We start from the raw sequence: 15,754 nt of genomic DNA on the forward strand, positions 1-15,754 counted from the left end.
AGTCTATCTTAGGGTTTCCTGCCACTGCATTAACAATGGTACAAATAAAGAGGCTGAAATTAAAAATGTGTTTTTATGTTTTTTTTAATTTTATTTGATTCATTGATTATTTTATTAACCGATTATGAAAACAATCGTTAGTTGCAGCTCTACTACAAATTATTATTATTTTTTTAAACCATGTTATGCCTGGGGCTTCATACATGAAAGATTAATTTTGTTATTTCTTAAGAAATAACGCATTTACCTATTTTTTTTAGAGTTTATATACGTGTTAGCATTATTTTATTTTTGTAATTTAAAAACTTTTTTTTAATGTGGACGCATGAAAAAAAAAACATTCTCCTTTTCCAAAAACAAAAGCAAATATAATGTTTGTTTTGTTTTGTTTTTTTCCGTCATAGGAAAAGTCTGAGTGGACACGCAGACGCTGGGAAAGTGAAACGTCACCGATGTGTGCACAACACCTGCACCTCATTCACTGGTTTTCACGGCTTTGAAGAACAGTTAGAAGATCTGCTGATGGGAGAGGTTCCAGGTCCTGGTCCAGGTCCAGGTTCTGGTCCAGGTCCATAGTCACCTGTGGATTCAAACTGTGCGCGCGCCTCAGGGGAGAGAGAGAGAGCGAGAGAGAGAGGGGAGGAGGAGGAGAGAGAGAGAGAGAGAGAGAGAGGGGTCTCCTGCATCAGGATGGAGGATCGGCATCAGCACCGAACGATCTGAGCTGAGGAAATACCGCGAGAAGATCACGAGCCGCAGGACGGAGGAGTCTCTTTTTTTTTTCTCAGGAGGAGAACCTCCAAATGCCGCAGAGGTAAGTGCACCAGCTGTTTTCTCCTTCTGCTCCACCTGATTGGTTATTTAGCGGCGTGCACGTGCAGCTTCACATCCCACAGCTGTACCTGGACTCACTGCCGTGCGTGCACGCGCGTGGTTTTACGATCCATCCATCACAAGCTACTGTTGACCAACATCATCGTGCACGCGCATTTTCCCACTTTACGCTAAACAGGCTGCGGAGTTCTCATGCCCGCGCACGCGCGCCTTTTTCTGCGTGCGCGTGAAAAACAACAATTAAAAAGACCGACAGGCGGACGGAGCTGCAGTGTGCGCGCGCGCTCACGCACGGAGCTCCAGCAGGTTTTTTTTAAAAATTATTATCCTCCCTCTGTTTGTAAAATGTCATGTCTCGCACGCACGCACGCGCACCATGCACTCAGCCGGGCCGGTGCGCGTGCACGCACACACTAATTACACTGAAATGCGCTTCAACAATGAAGCAGCAAACCTTTCACAATGACTTTGAATCCATCATTTGCTCCTTTTTTATTTCCTTCATTTATCATTTCACAGCTAATCAATACCTAATATTATTATATCTATGGTTATCGTCATCTTTTCTATTTATATATTATAACTGGTTTGGCTTTGGGACCCAAAACTCTGACCCAGAAAAATGTTCAAATACTTCAACCATTCAATCACCCAATATCTGGAAAATAAACACACGGTTAGCAGGAGTTTTTAGCCAAAAGTTTAGCTAAAAACAAAAAAGAGACAAAAACTGTATAAATATTAGGATTATCAATAATTCTCCACTCTGCTGCAATAATACAATACCTTTCAAATTAAAAGGACAACATATTTTTCTTTTTAGGTCCCAGACAATCCCCACAGCTTGTCTGAAAATGGGCCCCAACCCAAAGGTTAAGAACCTCATATTTAGTCAGTCATGTTATCCGTCCTAAATTAAATTTGACTCTTCCTTTATTTTTATTTTAAATCAATTTTATTTTCCAATTTTATATTTTTTCATATATTTTTTTCCGAAAAATGTTCGCCCATTTATTTATTTAAATGAAGTAAATTAAGAAAATAGGTGTTGTCATTTTTAATTTCACAGTTTATGTATTGATTTATTTATTGTTATGTATATCCATGTAGTTTATTTATTGTTGTTTAGTGATTTTTGTAATACTGTAATTTCCTATTTTCATTCTGTTTATTTATTTACTATTTTTTTTAATTTATTTACTTATTTACCTACTTACCTTATTTACTTACTAACTTTGTTTCTTAGCATATTTATTTATTTATTAATGTTTTTATTTATCGGAGCGGTGTTCCCCAGGGATCTGTTCTCGCCCCCTTTAGCTTCCACTTTAATGCGATTGGTTGAAACACGTTGACTTGTGTTTGCGTTGTTATGCTGATGACTTTGTGTTTTCCCTCTCTGTGCTAGAATATAACAAATCTGACTAGATTAACTCTGATGGCTTTGTGTCCCAAACTGCCACTGAATCCATCTTATTTCTTTGTTTGTGGACTTTATGGATACCTTTTTTTCTTTTCCCGGCGATCCAGAGTTTTGTTGGCAGCTTTAAAAGCTTCTGATTGGCTGTAAATCTTTCCTTACGAGCTTCCTCCTGTGCTCATTTATAAATCCATTCTTTGGACCACTTGAAGCTTATATTCATCATCCGACGTGTTTAACAGTCCCAATAACAGTAAAACCCAGACGTGTATAAAGTACCTGAAAAGAATAATTAAGTAAAAGTACAAATACAATAAGTCAAAGTGACTTTGGTAAAAGTGAAAGTCCCCCATTAGAAAATCACTTGAGGATAAACATTAAATGTATTTAAGTATCAAAAGTATCTTGTGAAAAAAAATATTACAAGTAAAAGTAAAGTATTTTTTCAAAGTATGCATAAAAAGAAGCAAAACAGCCATAAATGTTTTCCCTTGTTCTCTTTATTTCACTTTTAGGTAAATGAAAAAGATGCAGTTTGATAAAACAAACAAAACAAAAACAACACCTGAGCAATAATGAACAAGTGTCTGTCTCAGATATCGATTGATATTGACTGTAAGGAGCAACTGCTTAGCTTTCAGAAACTAGTATTTATTTACTAACTTTATCCATCTGAGCGGCATTCTCCAGGGCTCTGTTCTCTCCCCCTTTAGCTTTCACTTTACTTACCTTATTTATTTATTTATTTATTAACTAACTAACTTTAATTGTTTATTTATTTATTTGTGAAAATATCATTTGAAAAAAAAATACTCAAGTATCAAAAGAAACAAGTACAAGTAAAAGTAAAGTTTTTTTAAGTATGCATAAAAAGAAAAAAAACAGCCATAAAAGTTTTTCTTTATTTCACATTTAGGCAAATTAAAAAGATCTGGTATGATAAAGCAAACAAACAAAAAAACACCTGAGCAAACATCAACAGTGAATCACGTGTCAGTCTCAGATATTGATAGAGACAAACTTCTTAGCTTTCAGAAACTGTTGGAATTTCTCAGATAGAGCAAATATTAGCAGAGTTATGCTCTTTGAAATTAACGTGTTCCACTAGATGCGTTCAGGGTACCTAGGAAACCAGACAATCCATCCAGACGGTTCGGACAAGACGCGAAAAGAGGACATGTTCGGGTAAAAGCGCACGTAAGGTCACCCTAGTCAACGGTAACTGCTGAGGTAGTGTGTTGATCTCTGCCTAACCCCGGGAATCCCAATCCTGCCTGTACCTCCAATCCTCACGTGAACCGGAATTTGTTCTATTCGTGCTCTCGGAAATGCCAATTCCAGAATAATTCTATTCATATTTTAAATTGTAACGAGGTGGCAAAAATAAAAGTAATGATGTAAAAGTGCTGATTAAAAAAAAAAAACCTTAAGTACAAACCATCAAAAAAACTACCTAAGTAGCGTATTGAAGTACCGGTACATTTACTTTGTTACTATACACCTCTGGTAAAAACTCTGCTAATGTTTGGATTGTTAACTTGATCTTAAAGAAAACAGCTGCTGATGTATTTTGTTAAAGGTCACACTGAGCCTGAGCCGTTTCTCATCTGTTTATCTCCATTAGTTTTAATATTACGTAACAGCTCTTTTGTTTCTCCGTTCCTCCCCAAATGTGAGCAGCTGCCAAGTCTTGACGCCGGCCGTTTACGCCTGGCAGCTCGCAGTAAATTCAAGCTGTAAAGTTTTATCCAGCACTGGAAAAGCAGGACATAAAAGTGAAGTCCATGTGCGAATAATAAAATAGGAGCGTACGTACGTTGTGGATGAATAAAGATGGAGAGTGACGAGCTCGGCATTTAGGTTTTTAATACATCTTCAGAGAGTCCCGACAAAAGGTTTTGTTGGTTCGTTTCAAATAAAAAGGTTAGAAAAGTGTATCATATAATTCTGGTAAACATCTGAGTCACTTTCTATTTCACAGTTTGCACAACAACTTTGTTTCACCTGCTTTGATGTTGACAGTTAAAACATGGCAGGAGATCAAAGTAAATTTTCTGAAAAAAAAAGTTCTGAATAAATGAAACCTGACCATATTATTAAAAAATAGAGAAAATGAACTTCCTGGAATTATTACGTGGAAGTCAAGAAAGCATCAAAGTGATCAGCAGACGCTTCTGTGGAAGACTGACAGTTGAGAGGTGAAACATGTCAGGGGATCAAAGTAAATTTCCTGAAAAAAGTTATCTGAATAAATAAAATGTTAACATAAGTCTCATTACAGGATAATAATACGGTACCTCCAATACGGTAAAAGAAGCCAACTTTTGTCGTTAATTTCATATTTATTTACAGCTAGCTACATGTGCTAAAGCTAACATTAACCCACCCGTTTAACAGTGACAAATATAATAGAAATGTGTGATATTGTCCCAAAACATGCTTGTGAGGATATATTCAGCGTCAAATTGAAATTTAGCTTCTTAAATAAACAAAAATGAAGATATTTTTTAAGAAAAACAACAAAACGGTATTGCTATTTTCATTCCAGGACGTGAATTCCGTATTTTCTGTCCGATTTGTGCGATCTTGGAAAAATCCGAGGCCCTACTCGCCAAACTGTTTCAGTTCATTTGGGTCAATTAAAGGGCCGTTGCCACGATAACTGGTCCTGTTGCCGCGGTAACTGACTCCCGACACCTTGAACTAGGCTTTCCCGAAGCAAAAAAAAGAGTGAAGTGGCAGCAGGAAAACACTGTCCGGTTGTGTTAGGATGGAATAAGAACCGGACGCTGCACAGACTGTTGGTACGAGCCTCTGAAAAGATGTTTGTCGGTCTTATTTTGGAGCCTCAGCTGCGTTCTGCTGCTCTGCCTCAGCACAGCTGATGCTGCTCCACTCTCCATCTCTGATGAATTCAATGGAAATTAGGAGCACCTGATGTCTGCTGGGCGTGCACGTGGCCTGCACGTAATGCACTTATGCTTTAGATACAGGATACAGGGTTCAGTGGCAGCAGAGCATGATGGGAAGTCATCTACTGTGACATTCACACCGGTGTTAGTGTTGGAGATCAGCAACTTTATCCATAATAATAATAACATTTATGTAAAAGTGCCTTTCTGAGCACTAATAACACAATCAAGTTAGTAAAAACAAGAAACACAGGAACAATAAAGGCTTTAAGTGCTTTTGTTGTCTTTGTTATTTTGTGGTAGGCCTACTGCTATTTTGTGGGTTTTTTGTTGTCGTTTGGTATATTTTTTTATTTGTAGTCGTCTTGTGCGTTTATGAAGTAATTTTGTTTATATGTGTTTGTCATTTCTTGTATTAATGTTTACCGGTACCTTTTTTTTATGTCATTTTGTGTGTTTACTTTAGGGGCCACACAAAATTAATCTGAGGCTTCTGTCTAATGTCATGTTTGTTAGGGATTAGCAGCATGTGGGTCAGTCTAATGTCTGGAAAAATAAAATTAACAGTGTGTGGGTCAATATAACATCTGGAACGTTAGGATTAGCAGTGTGCGGGTCAGTCTAACGTCTGGAACGTAAGGATTAGCTGGGTGTGGGTCGGTCTAACATCTGGATCGTAAAGATTAGCACTGTGGGTCAGTCTAACATCAGGAACGTTAGGATTAGCAGTGTGCGGGTCAGTCTAACGTCTGGAACGTTAGGATTAGCAGTGTGCGGGTCAGTCTAACGTCTGGAACGTTAGGATTAGCAGTGTGCGGGTCAGTCTAACGTCTGGAACGTTAGGATTAGCAGTGTGCGGGTCAGTCTAACGTCTGGAACATTAGGATTAGCAGTGTGCAGGTCAGTCTAACGTCTGGAACGTTAGGATTAGCAGTGTGCGGGTCAGTCTAACGTCTGGAACGTTAGGATTAGCAGTGTGCGGGTCAGTCTAACGTCTGGAACGTTAGGATTAGCAGTTTTCATGTCATTCTAACGTCTGGAACGTTAGGATTAGCAGTGTTCGGGTCATTCTAACGTCTGGAACATTAGGATTAGCAGCGTGCGGGTCAGTCTAATGTCTGGAACGTTAAGATTAGCAGTGTGTGGGTTAGTCTAACATCTGGAACGTTAGGATTAGCAGTGTGCGGGGAACATTAGGATTAGCAGTGTGCGGGTCAGTCTAATGTCTGGAACGTTAAGATTAGCAGTGTGCGGGTCAGTCTAACATCTGGAACGTTAGGATTAGCAGTGTGCGGGGAACATTAGGATTAGCAGTGTGCGGGTCAGTCTAACATCTGGAACGTTAGGATTAGCAGTGTGCGGGGAACATTAGGATTAGCAGTGTGCGGGTCAGTCTAATGTCTGGAACATTAGGATTAGCAGTGTGCGGATCAGTCTATCGTCTGGAACGTTAGGATTAGCAGTGTGCGGATCAGTCTAACGTCTGGAACGTTAGGATTAGCAGTGTGCGGGGAACATTAGGATTAGCAGTGTGCGGGTCAGTCTAATGTCTGGAACATTAGGATTAGCAGTGTGCGGGTCAGTCTAACATCTGGAACGTTAGGATTAGCAGTGTGCGGGGAACATTAGGATTAGCAGTGTGCGGGTCAGTCTAATGTCTGGAACATTAGGATTAGCAGTGTGCGGATCAGTCTATCGTCTGGAACGTTAGGATTAGCAGTGTGCGGATCAGTCTAAAGTCTGGAACGTTAGGATTAGCAGTGTGCGGATCAGTCTAATGTCTGGAACATTAGGATTAGCAGTGTGCGGGTCAATCTAATGTCTGGAACGTTAGGATTAGCAGTGTGCGGGTCAGTCTAACGTCTGGAACGTTAGGATTAGCAGTGTACGGGGAACATTAGGATTAGCAGTGTGCAGGGAACATTAGGATTAGCAGTGTGCGGGTCAGTCTAATGTCTGGAACATTAGGATTAGCAGTGTGCCGGTCTGTCTAATATCTGGAACATTAGGATTAGCATTGTCCGGGTCAGTCTAATGTCTGGTGTTGTGTTCATCACTGCCTCTGCACTGAATTCATTGATCCAAACCTTGCTATTCGCTGGTAAACTAGGAACCAGTAAACCCTGAAATGGGAGCAGTGGTGGTTGTGGATCAGGCTGATATCAGAAGTGTGTTTGTATCTCTTCCTGTTGCTGCTCTGTCAGAGAGAGAAAGATGAGAATCCATATTTGGGTCTATGCTGACCTGGGTGGGCGACGGTTTATTTTTTACCTCCTCCACTTTTCCACGGAACGATGGATGGAGCTGAGTCTGTGATTGTTTTGTTTAGCAGAGTGAAACGGGCTCTGGATTGTCCTCCTCCATGGTTCCTCTCTCCCTCCTAATATCTGCTTTTTCTCTGGCGCTGACTCACCCTTTTCCTTCTTATCTTCCCTCTTTGATCCCTGGCTTTAAAGTTGCTCCTGATGGGAGAGGAAGAACACACTTAAATCACTGTTTAGAGTTACAGTGGCCTACTTTACAGGTTCTCAACCTGTGGGTTTGCCTGGGCCTGAAGGAGGGCTTTTATTTTGAAGGGGACTTCTATACAACACAGGGTGCGGACTATGCACAAATAAAAGAATAACATATTAAAAAACAACCTCCAGGATGTTGATTGGATGGAGATTGTGTGACTGTAGAGGTTATTATAGGTCATTGAACTCATCGTCATGTTAAAACCAGTTAGAGATGTTCCGGTCATTTCTTTTTTCCAACAATATCTTGAAAGATTGAGCAAAAATGCGTCATATTCTCCCCAAACATGTCAACAATGGTGGTTATAGTTAAAATATTTTAGTTTCATTAGTTAGGGCCTCCGATTTTTAGAGATCACTGAAAAAGGATGAAAAATACATAACTGACTTTCTGAAACTGAGATGGAATTATTGTTATTATTGTACTTTTTTCCTGCCAGTTTTGTGTATTTTTTGATTAATTTTGTGTATTTTGGTTCTACTTTGTGTATGTTTTTCTCTCATTTGTGTATCTTTGTTCTTTTATGGAAGGCCTACTGCTGTTTAGTGTATTTTTGTTGTCGTTTGGTATATTTTTCTCTCATTTCGTCTGTTTTTTGGAGTCACTTTGTATATTTTTCAGGTATTTATTTGTAGTTGTCTTGTGTCTTTATGACATAATTTTGTGCAAATCTGTTGCCAGTTTCTGTAAGCAAAAGAGTTGCTCTTTAAATATGGTTCATTACGGTAGTTTTACTCACACGTGACGGAATCAATAATGATGGCACTTTGTTTTGACAAAATCGTCATGCAAGAGGAAAAGAGAAAGTCCAAGAGAAAGACAGAGAAAGAGACCAAATAACAGTGGATTTAATTGAAAACCAGCAAATTCCATCTTTCATTTTTTAAGAACTTGTAGAAAACTGGTACATGAAAATAAATTAAACTTTTATGAACATCTGGAGAATTTAGTATTCTTTGTAGATACAATTTTTAAATAAAATGTTAAGCATAAAACTAAGGGACCTGTGTAACAGAAAAAAGCTCAAACAACCAAAATTTTGCATCTTTTTACGCCGTGAAGGTCATAAAATTAATGAGCAAAGTTTTTAAATGTAAAGTACAGATATTTGTTTCAAAAAGTAAGGAGTAAAAATAAAAACTTGCCAAAAAAAAAAAAATAATACTCAAGTAAAGCACAGATACCAGTATTTTGTTACTTGTCACCTCTGATGGTCACCCTAGCTTGTTTACCATTCCCTGCTGATGTGAATCACCTCTCAAGCGTCCCTTTTACACTTCAATCCATCATTTTGAATATTTCGTCTATTCGTTAACTTTCAGTTTTTAGAAAATGACGCAAACACGTGGTTTAAATGTGTGTTTAATGCAGGTCACTCACCTTCCCCTCTCCTGATGGAGCGCTAAAATACAACGAGGTGATTATTTCATAATGTGCTGCTGGCTGTTTGAAGCTGCCACACACCCACACACACACACACACACACACACACACACACACTCAGTCCATTATCTGTAAAAGTGATTGCTGCGCTCATTGTTGCTCAGCTTATGGACGACTGCTTTTCAGCCCAAAATAAATAGCTGCGTGTCAACAGTGCGACGCTGCTGCTTTGTGCCGTAATGGAAACATGAATGGAATTGGAATGGAGCCGTCGGTACCTGTAAACAAAAGATTCCTGCACAAAGAAATAAACGGGACTGTTTGTATCGTCATGGGTCGAGTCGTGGCCCGGCTCCATGTCCGGCCTTACGAAGAACCAAGTGTGGAGCGCCATTTTTTAATAGGTTTTTTACTCGTTCTAAAAAGTGTGTGTTTTAACTCCAGCTGCTCAAGTCATACTCTACCTCTACCAGTGGAACATTTTCAGATTTCAGACCTATCCTCTGATACCAGACACGGCCCAATCCCAGATAATGTAAACGGTCCACACGGCAACAATGATTTGGAAGCTGAATTTGATAACTTTCTGAAAACCGGTCCCAGAGTGCGACGTCTGTGAACACGACCCGCCGAGGCGCGGACGGCGTATACGCATACTCAGCAAACGATGATGCCATTGTCATCGATGGCACATGCGTGACCCCCCACCACAACAGTAACCATGACAACAAAGCTGAAGCTCTACCTTGTTGTCGGTCCACATGCAAATTTCCTGTCATGTCTTTGTCTTTATCTCTTTCCTCTTTTCTTTTCTATGTCCTGTTTTTCTGTAACACGAGTTTTATGAGAATCCTCAGGTGTCTTCTTCTTCTTTCTTTGTATTTATGGCAGAGTGGACGCCACAAGGCATATTACTGCCCTCCACTGGTCTTTATTGTAACGACTAGATCCTCCTGTACGCTTCAGTGTCATGCAGGACCTGCAGCACAGCCTTGAAAATTATCTAGTGGTATCCAGACAAGCTTGCAAATAGATGCTGCCATTCTCTCTGTATCTTCTTCCCTGTTTTGCTGTATTTCTGTGGCAGCGTACAGCGCCACATAGAGGCCTGGTATGTTTACTACAGTGTTTTCTCCCTGTTCCTGTAGACGAATACATAATTACTCAATTTAGGGGAAAAGGTTTTTCGTTTTGTCTCCGTGTGGACAGAGCCTCAATGTGAAGTTATTGTGAAGTCGAGTCCTCCGTATGATGTCATGTTACATGGAAATGTTGGCTTTATTTTCATTTGACCATACATGTCGTATACCAAAATGATCGTTCGGTTCTCTATTTTCTACTAAAATGACCCTGTTTAATAGTGCCACTAGGACTGTAAATGCTTTTATTCATTGACAATAGATATCGTTAACACTAAACAAACTAATTTCCGGACTATAAGGCACTACTCATTCCCCACACTTTGAACCCTGAGACTTAAATAACTACGCGACTAATTTGTGGATTTTTTCCTGTTTTCAAGCTTCATGCTACCATAAAATTCAGCTCTGTCACATTAGACCAGGTGGACAAATGAAACTGTTTACATTAAATTGTTTGCACTCCCACTGAATCATTCTGATTAGTCATTTTGTCAAACACACCCTCATCATGGCAAAGACATGGAGAAATGTTGTCAGAGAGAGAGAGAGAGCGCTGATCATTCTGCGGTAGTTCACGGTAAGAAAAACAAAGCGGTGTATTAGTCTTCCAGTTATTAGGCTGCATTATATATGCGACTGGAAACAAAATGTAACGTGGAGCTAAAAAAATAATTATTTACGTCGGCATGTATTTCACATGGAGCGGAACAATAAACAAACTTTCCTTTTTGGTTTTCTTAATCTTTTTGGCACAGATTGTCAACAGTGTTTGGTTATTTCCTGTATTTTTTTTAATCTCTGCAACACTTTTACATTTGTGTTTTATGCAGGTAATTAGTTTAATTTAGTTTCTGATTTATTTACTTTTTACCTAAAAATGTGTTATTTGTCAGGATTTGACAAATAAAATTTGAGAACCACTTGTTTAGTTTGTTTCATAGAGATATTTGCAATTAGTTTATAGCGAAATAACCAACCGGTGAATCGCCCTTAAGTTGTGTACGAAATCCCGCACAGTCATGTGATTACGTAGCACGAGATCTTGAACGAGCTTATGAGCTAAATTCGACATATTCACATTTATCATGTGTTAGACTAGTTTAAAGCCATTAAAAACCAACACAGATCTTGCTCTGGTCCAAACCAGGTGAGTCTTGGATGTGGTTTATGTGAATGTGTACTTTCTAAATTTACCTCTCTGTGTCCTGTCACGCTGCCCTTCAGCTTATTAAAATTCGTCCTGCTGTTTTCTAATGGGTTGGCTCTGCCTCGTCCCACAGAAAGTGCTTTAATTGTTTGTATAATTGGATTTAAGTGCAGCGTAATGGCTGTCGGGGTCACAATCACACATACAGTGAGAAAGAAAGTGCTGCGTTTATGGACTGTAGAAGCAACAGAAACATGACATTAGCGTTAGCAGTAGCAAAATTTGTTGTAATATGAGGTGATTTGACAAATTTGACCTTCTGAAATAGAAATATCTCTACATCACAGACATGTTTTGGGACAATGTCACACATTTACACCATATTTATCACTGTAAAACGGACTAACGTCTAATTCTTAGAATAAAAAATGTGTTACATGTGTAGTGGTGGGTACACGTGTGTAGTAGTGGGTACACGTGTGTAGTTGTGGGTACACGTGTGTAGTTGTGGGTACACGTGTGTAGTTGTGGGTACACGTGTGTAGTTGTGGGTACACGTGTGTAGTGGTGGGTACACGTGTGTAGACGTGTGTAGTAGCGGGTACACGTGTGTAGTAGTGGGTACAAGTGTGTAGTGGGGGGTACACGTGTGTAGTAGCGGGTACACGTGTGTAGTAGTGGGTACAAGTGTGTAGTGGTGGGTACACGTGTGTAGTGGTGGGTACAAGTGTGTAGTGGTGGGTACACGTGTATAGACGTGTGTAGTAGTGGGTACACGTGTGTAGACGGAGTGGATAAAGATCCAGAGGAAAACTACCCTGAACTCAAAAATTTTCTGGATAATGGAACTGCTTTCATCTGAGCTGCTTCACACACATACTGACTGTCCCTCTGTGTGTGTGTGTGTGTGTGTGTGTTTTACTGTAACGTGTGAAGTTTTCCTCATCACTCCTTCCACGAGTCGCCGTCGCCCTACTTTCATCTGTTTTTCTGTCACATTGTCTCATGCACTTCTCACCTCTGCTGTGTGTGTGTGTCATAGTGTGTGTGTGTGTGTCACAGTGTGTGTGTGTGTGTGTCCTGGCTTGGCCCACCTCCTTTCATGTGTCTTTGAGTGTGTGTGCGACACGTCTCTCTGTGTGTGTGTCACTGAGAGTGTGTGTGTGTGCGTCTGATAACGTCTGAGCTCACATTGCAGAGCAGAACTTGTCTCTGCGTCTTCACAGCATATTCTAGGACACCGTATTTAAGAAGCTCCGCCTCTTTTCACTCTTTAAACGTCTTCCTGTGATGTTTGAGGAGAACCTCAAAGCTCCTCAGCAGCAGTCCTGCTGGATGTCAAGGGTTTAATGGAAACCGAGGCGTGAGAACTGCAACACACACTTTACAATGACTAAGGCTGCTTTAAAGCCTCTTCAACTGCGACAGACCCACCGGCGGGGGCAGCTTCAGCTTCCGTGACTCTCACGGGTTTTAATGTTGTAAATAATGAATAAAATCACACATTCTGTACATCTCTGTAATTCTAAGAAACTATAGAAGCGAAACCTGTAGCCAACGCACATTCAGAACAAAAGACCACAGCACACACACCTGGCCATTATGTTCAAAGAGGGAAAAAGTCCACAACTCGGTCTTTTTCCACTGCTGTGAGTCACAAAAGAAACACAGAGCTCTATAACAAGAGCCTATGTGATATACAAGTCGGGGATGTTACGTACCAAATAGTCAGCAATGTTGACAAATTGTGTATTATCTTTGTTGTTTCCTGTCAAAAGTTGCTCCAATGTGCATAAAACTCCATATTCGTGCGTAAAATGGCCGTTACCCAGCTCTGATTGGCCAGGGCTAAAGCCCACCCCCATAGTGTTTGATTTCACCAATTTCTACAGGCTCTGAGCTTTGTAACTTTGACCAATCATTCTGATTGGTCAAAGTTACATCATTCTGATTGGTCAAAGCATTGCTGAACTAGACATATGTGTAATGCCACTAAAGAGTGGAACAAATAATATCATTACGCATGGCACGGCATAGACCTGAATAAATATCGATATGTGTTTATTTCAAGCCAAATTGCAACACCTAGTGGTCAAACATAAGACTAACAATGATTGGAATCAATCTGACTGGCATGTTACAGTTACAAACTTGTTTCCAAACTTGTGGAACATTTTGGTACAGTTTTGGCAAAGTGAGCTTCCGCCTGAAGTTTTTTTTCTTACAAAAACACGTGTATCTTTGGCCTAAAGTTTATTATTATCACCAAACTTCCTGCAGTTGATGTCCATACATTAGTTCATTTATTTCTGCTTTTGTAGCCTTCGATAATGAGAATTTACTTTATATTTGACGTAAATCTCTAGGTTTTTTTGGGGGGGACTACAGAATTCTGTATTGAAAACATGATTTATTGTCACTCACTGTCATATATTTCCAAAATTTCACATCATCTGTAACCACTAAGGGTCCTACTTCAATCTGAACAAAAATTAGCCATGTAGGTCATGTAGAAGCTTAGAAAAATGTTATTTGGTATGTGAGTTTCGGTGAAAAATGGCTGGTGTGACTCACACACTTTAACTTTTTCTAATGACTCAGTCTGCGGTTCTCCAGCCATAACATTATGACCTCCTGGTTATTTCTGGTATCCCTTAAACTGGATCGTTTAAGTCCAGACTGTTAGTATTGATTCAAATCCCAGCTTGAAGGGATTTTGCAGCGTCTACCGGAGTTTCAAAATTAGATTTCACTCGAGAAATGAAGCAGTTGATTTCCAGTAAAGTAGTTTTTATTTCCGAGTTGATGAATTTGTTGATTTTAACATTGAATATAGGAGGGTTCTCAGGTGAAAAACCTTGAATTGTAACAGAAATACCAACAATGTCAGCACTTAAACATTTAAGTTAAACATTCTTTTCTCACAAATTGTTTTTGCTTTTAAATGTATTCACTATCTCATAACCTTATTGTTACTTTAATTTAAGCTTCAGGACTAAACTAAATTTAAATAGAAGGATAAGCAAATGAACTATATTCACTTAATGGACATTACTTAAACATAAAATGAAATATTTAAACGTTCACTTATAATTAACAATTTCATTCTGTGTCTTAATAAACATTAATAAATGTATTCTAATAAAGTTTAAATTATGAAATGTTCCCCCAAACTCAACTTAAATTTAGCTTCACCAAATTTAGTTTAACTATTTAATTTAATTATTTAATACATTTAGTTAACTGTTAAATAATGTAATCTTATTTGATAAATTAACAATGAGTATTCAAACATTATAATTAAATTATTGCATTACTTAACGTCTCAGCATTTTATCCACTACTTGTTATCTGTTCCCTCTTCCCTTTAGCATGGACCATGGTTTTTGGCCATGTGTCTTCTTTTGTTATGTTACGTAAGACATTTCTGATTGTCAGAGTTACAGTATTAGCTGCTGCACGTGTAGAGATAAAGACATACACACATTTTATTAGAGCCAGGAATTAATATGCCTATACCTAACATTAGTCTTTAATTAGAAGGTTTCCATATTACGTACAAGATTATTGATTGATCAGTTATTATTTATCATTGAGGGGTCTAAGGCGCGTGCTTTTTATTCATTAAGATTTATTTGTTTCATGTGGTAAGCATAGGTATTAGGAGAGAAGACCGAATATTCATTTGTTCATATTTCTTAGAATTGGTTTCAGTGCTGTGTTTAGGGATAAACTGAGTGTCGTATCTGACTTTTGTTGGTTAGATTTAGTTGAAATCTGATGTTTTGAAACATTTTGTTCTTGTTCCAGAAAATAGGCCTCGAAAAAGTGACCCGAGCGTTTTGAACTATTTTATGTAAGGATATATTTGGTATATTGATAATTAATATAAGGGCTTTTGGATATAAGGATATTTAATATAAGGATATATAATAATAATATGTCAAAAAGAAACCATGAATGAATAATATTTCACGCATTTTTGTGTCAGTTTATTTATTTCTGTTTGGTTTTTGTTCATTTTATATTTCTATGCTTCAGATGAAGTCGGGGTGAGAGATTTCGTTATGTCTGTCACAAAAAAACATGGAAGTGTTTGCTTTTCTTTTTCAGTGCGATGCGATTCCACGAAGCACCCTCAAGTTTTGCAAATAATTCCACGTAGCCGTGTGATTACGTAGTGTGAGATTTTGAATGAGATATTTGTCCATTTGCTAAACTTGACATTCAGTCGCTGGTTTTTTGTATAAAAAGCGGTGTATAAATGTTTGATTTTGTCTTAAAGAGATCCTCCACTGTTTTTACAAAGGTGGCCTAAAATCTTTGAAATGTTCTTAATAGTAGATCTATGCCTAACAAAACGCATTATTTTGCACCATAAACGTTTTATTAACTTTTA

The 15,754-nt window shown here is 38.7% G+C and overlaps 1 protein-coding gene across 1 annotated transcript in view; it reads left to right on the top strand.

Annotated features, from left to right (window-relative positions):
• trpc5a (transient receptor potential cation channel, subfamily C, member 5a) overlaps positions 1-15,754 on the top strand; it is a 56,973-nt gene that overhangs the window by 2,080 nt on the left and 39,139 nt on the right. The window contains 1 exon segment of the mRNA XM_028474440.1: positions 405-814. The gene's annotated coding sequence lies outside the window, so the exon portion shown is untranslated.

This window comes from Gouania willdenowi, chromosome 18 (genome assembly GCF_900634775.1).
Source record: "Gouania willdenowi chromosome 18, fGouWil2.1, whole genome shotgun sequence".
In the NCBI taxonomy this organism is placed as follows: Eukaryota; Metazoa; Chordata; class Actinopteri; order Blenniiformes; family Gobiesocidae; genus Gouania; species Gouania willdenowi.